Genomic DNA, 5522 nt, shown 5'->3' with positions numbered 1-5522 from the left:
AGTTGCTGGGGGTGGGAGGAGGAAATAGGGTGTTGCACATTCCTGAACACATTTGTATATAATTGTACATATTTTATTTTATCATTAGTATTTAAGTAAAGCTGTCTAGTTTAGTTTTCCATCCAGAAAGTCTCTCAAATAATGCTCTCTCTCCTTCCCTACCTGGGTGGGAGGGTGAGGGAATCAACAGCATTATTGCCACTGGTTTAATTGCCAATCCTGAGTCAAACCGTGACAACTTTTAGTAATCTGGACTTGGAAAAAAAAAAAAAAAAACAAACAAGCTTTTTTTCACATCAGAGCACACATGCATACACACTGAAAATAGCTTGTGCATTCCTTAATGCACGGCATTCCAAATCTAACAAGGAAACTAGAATCTATTCAGATGTCTCCCTTTCATGAAGAAACATTTAAAAATTAGTTTACTTGTTTCTGTTCTGGAATTTAGAAATATTGGTAGTTATTTCTAACAGCAAATTGAAACTGGAATCACTGAAGATATTTTCACAAGACTCTAGTAGTCTTGGAACTAAGTAAAAAAAAAACCAGCAAGAAGTCAGATGTTTGTTTATTCCCCTACTTAGTCATGCATTCCTAATGAAATCCTAACATCAGGCTGACTGCTGAAGAAACCATGCTTGTTTCTTTGGCATGTCAGCAAATTAACTTCTTGTCCTCCTCAAACAGGCAGAGTTTAACGCAACCTTCTCTCCCTTTAGAAAAAGGTCACTGCACATACCAGGACAATTTGGTATGACACGACACCAAAAAGGTAATGCAAAGTACAGTGCTTCTATCTCCACAAATAACAACCTTAGTCACATAATTTAGTATTACTTGCATTAAATAAAAATTTTTACTAAATTCATGTGTCCTACAGGTTTCATCAAAAAATAGATATGTATTGCATACATCAGTGAAGATCACTGTGTCTGCTAAAAGGTGCATTTCAATTCAAAACACAAAAACATTTGTGCCAGCTTTGCTAATAAAAAAACTGGTGTTGTTTTATCAACAGAAAGGTGTTTCATGTGATACTGTTGACTCTCAAACAATTAAGCCTTAAAAGATGAGAAATTATATTTTTTTTATTTGCTCTATAATTTCACATTATTTTGAGCAAAGATGGCTAGAGACCTTAAAAATATTAACTACAGTTATCATCCATAAAAAAGATCTGAAATTTGCCAATTACAATACATATGGGTATCACATTCCACCGGAATTATGTGTAGCAGTTATCAACATGGTCTTGTAAAGCTTTCTCTTCTTGGTGAGAAAATAGTTTATTCTGGTTTTGAAAACAGTCACCTACAATAGATGATAAAAGCACCTCTAAGTCAGAAGATAAATACCTCTCATTTAAATTAAACTGGGAAGAAAAAAAAAAGTCTTTAACTTCACTAAAAAAAACCCCACAAACAACTAAAGAAACATCTAGGGAGCTCCAACCATTATTTTACACTTGAGAATTTTTTTTTTCATTTTTCTTTAAAAAGTATTTTGGTTACATCCCTCTGATCACATTTCACCAAAGGGCTTCAGAAAAATGAGTCTGCAGCTCCACAGTGATGGTGCTGTTCGGCTGAACCCTCTTCCACAGACAAAGCAGTTTCTAGCTCACAATATTAACACAAAATTCTAGAGCTGTGGTAACTGCCAGTTGATTAATTATTGACATTATTCTCCTTCCCTAGGAGTTTCTTCCCTCCAACTCACTCCCTTGCCATTCATACCTAAGAGGTATGACTAACGCGATTACAAAGCCTTATACTGCCGTGGAAATGACTAAAGCACCTTAAAGGAAAATATGTATGAGCAAGCAGGGTCTATGCAGAAAAGACAAGCCGACCTCAAATTACAGATAGACGAGAATACTCTAGGAGTACTTATATGACATATAAAAAACACTCCAAGTACTTCTAATGTGGACACAGCTACAGCAGCAAAGTTGAGCTTTATAGCACTACAGCAAAGGCAGTCTCCATCTTTCCCCAAGCAAGAAGAGTAATACTGGCAGAGGAACGGGGTTTGTTTTGTGATTTTTTTTTTCCTTCTCCTAGAATAGCTGCATTCACACTTCTTCCTAACCTTGACAGCCACAGCTGTAAGGACAATACAACACTTATACTAATTCAAGGCTAACCTCAGAAACCAATACACACTTCACCATCTAAAACTGCTCACTCCAAGAATATTCACCAATTTGGCCAAGTGAAACAGTCAATTTCTAATTTTCCTTCCAGACTGTTGTAGTTACTCAAAGTGCTTTCATGTTTAGACTGTAACTTTTACTAAAATTACTTGGCTTGAAATAAATTAAAAACGTGTAGTAGAAAAGCTGTTTTATACAGTTGAAAAGGTTGGCTTTAGGAGGCTGCATTCTTTTTTTTTTTTTAAATTAAAAAGAAAATCATAGAATCATAGAATGCCAGGTTGGAAGGGACCTCAAGAATCATTTGGCCCAACCTTTCTAGGCACTACTATAGTTTGTATGAGATGGCTCAGCACCCTGTCAAGCTGAGACTTAAAACTGTCCAATGTGGGGGAATCTACCACTTCCCTTGGGAGACTATTCTGATGACTGACTGCCCTCATGGCAAAAAAAATTACCTCTTGTGTCTAATCAGAATCTCCCTAGGAGCACCTTGTGCCCATTACCCCTTGTCTTTTCCATGTGACTCCTTGTAAATAGGGAGTCTCCATCTTCTTGGTAGCCACCCTTTAAGTAATGTAATATTGTAATAATGTCTCCCTGAAACCTTCTTTTCTCAAGGCTGAACAAGCCAAATTTTCTCAGCCTCTCCTCATATGGCAGGTCCTCCAGTCCTGGAGGTGTGGTCTGACAATGGCCTGAGTAGAGCAGGATAATGACTTCTTTACCTCTGCTGGTGATGCCCTTGTTGATGCAACTCAGCATCCTGTTGGCCTTCTTTGCTGCTGCAACACACTGTTCACTCATGTTGAGCCTGTTATCCACCAAGACCTCCAGGTCCCTTTCCATTGCTCTCCAGCCAGGCAAATCCCAGTCTGAACTGCATTCCTGGGTTATGCATTTCCAGGTGAAAGACCTTACATTACTCTCCATTTAACTTCATAAGGTTCCTGCTAGCCCACTCCTCCAGTCTGTCCAGGTCATCCTGGAAGGTAGCTCTCCCTTCTGGAGTATCAACCTCTCCACTCATCTTGGTGTTGTCAGCAAACTTCATCAGGGTACTCTCGATCCCAACATCCAGATCACTTATGAAGATGTTGAACAGCATAGGGCCCAATATTGATCCCTGGGGGACCCCACTTGTGACCGGTTGCCAGTTTGAGGAGGAACTATTTACTATCACACTCTGGGTACGGTCTGTCAGCCAGTTCCCCACCCACCACACAGACCACTTGTCAAGGCTGTAACAAATCAGTTTCTCCAGAATAAGGCATCCTTTATGTCTGATTGAAACATTGATATTCTATAGCTTCTTTTTTTTTTTAAGTTAGATGCAAATGTAATTTTTAAGCCAACTTCTTTGGTGAAAAATATTTCAAAATTAAGTGATGCTAATTATTATGCTAGAACAACATAATTCAACTTCTAAGTAGGCTAGTGGACAAGTTTACTTGATTATTAGAAATATTTATGCATATCACTAATGCATTATCTTCCTTTTATTTAGGATTTTTATTCTATTTTTAATTTAGGAATTTTTTTTAGCTCTTTTTAAGGCACTGACAGGCTTGGGGCATCAGCCATCCCTCTAGGAAGCCTATTCCACTGTTTAACCACCCTTTTGGTAAAGAAATGCTTCCTTATGTCTTGTCTAAACCTCCCCTAGCGCAGCTTGGAACCATTCCCACACATCCTGTCCCTGGATCCCAGGGAGATCAGCACCTCCCTCTCCACTTCCCCTCCTTAGGAAGCTGTAGAGAACAATGAAGTTGCCCCTCAAACACCTTTTCTCTAGACGACCCCAAAGTCGTTAGCTGCTCCTCATAGGATGTGCCTTCCAGCCCTTTCACCAGCTTTGTTGCCCTCCTCTGGATGCACCACAATATAAAAAAAGACATCAAGCTATTGGAGAGCATCTAAAGGAGAGCCACGAGGATGGTGAAGGGTCTGGAAGGGATGACTTATGAGGAGCAGCTGAGGTCACTTGGATTATTCAGCTTGGAGAAGAGGAGGCTAAGTGGTGACCTTATTGCAGTCTATGGCTTCCTCACAAGGGGAGGAGATGGAGCAGGTACCGACCTCTTCACTCCTGTGACCAATGACAGGACTCGGGGAAATGGCAGGAAGCTGGATCAGGGGGTTAGGTTAGATATCAGGAAAAGGCTTTTCACCCAGAAGCTGGTTGAGCACTGGAATAAGCTCCCTAGGGAAGTGGTCACAGCACCAAGCCTGCCTGAGTTCAAGAAGCATTTGGATGATGCTTAGGCACATGGTGTGATTCTTGGGGTGCCCTACACAGGGACAGGAGTTGGACTCGATGATCCTCATGGGTCCCTTCCAACTCGGCATATTCTGTGATTAATTTCAAGGATCTGAACATCCTTTTAAAATTGTGGGGCCCAGAACTTCTCAAAATACTCAAGGTAAGGCCACACCAATGCTAAATACAGCAGGAACAATGCCCCATACCTGTCATACCTGTTAAAGAGGTATTTGGACAGTGCCCTTAATAACAATACAATTGCCATGTTTCATATCACCAGCTTCCACTACTATTTTTGCACAGCCTTCCAAATGAGGCTCACATAAGGTTAAAAAAACCAAACAAACCCAACCAAAGGTATTTTCAGCAACAGATATAGCATTTATTTGGAATGCAGTTAAGGGGTCCAGGAGCAGCAGTCAACACTTCAGTTGTATTTATACATATTTTCTTTCTTCACATTGACCCTTGCCAACATTACTCCTCTTTTGAAGCTATGCAAAAACATACTTTTTTTTTTTTTTTTTCCTTTCACAACTACTCGTTGAGGACTATTCCACTGCTGAAAACAAGCAAAGCAAAGCCCATACTGGGCATCCTAGAAAATATTTCATCTTTTATTTATCACTCCTTGGCTTTATTTTCACAGTGAAGTCCTAACTTAAATGTAATCAGCCAAGAAATCGTCCTATGTGCACTCCTGTCATTCCTCAAGTGCAAGCAAAAGGGAAAAAAACCAAACCAAACCTCTCAGTACTGCCAACCAAACTAAAAAAGCCCTAGTTCTGGTTTCGCCAGTCCTGAGGAACACCACAGATGTGCCTCAGACCTCTAGAAAGAGAGAGAAAGCCAAAAAGCTTATAAGAAGTTAAAATTTTTCGAAATTTCCAAAAATTCCACTCCACCAAGAAGGGAAGGGCGCTTAGCTCAAGAACAGAAATGGAGCTTCCATTCAAAAAGCAGAAATCACGTTTGCAGGCTGCTCGCGAAGTGAAATCTGCTGCAGACAAGGCCGAAGGGGAGCCCAGCACCCTCCAGCCCCGAGCCGCAGCACCAGGACCGAGGTCGCCGCACCAGCTCGGCACAGCTCAGCCCCACAAG

The sequence above is a fragment of the Chaetura pelagica genome, unplaced genomic scaffold (genome assembly GCF_000747805.2).
Source record: "Chaetura pelagica isolate M959 unplaced genomic scaffold, ChaPel_1.0 scaffold168, whole genome shotgun sequence".
Taxonomy (NCBI): domain Eukaryota; kingdom Metazoa; phylum Chordata; class Aves; order Apodiformes; family Apodidae; genus Chaetura; species Chaetura pelagica.
This window is presented reverse-complemented; position numbering follows the sequence as displayed.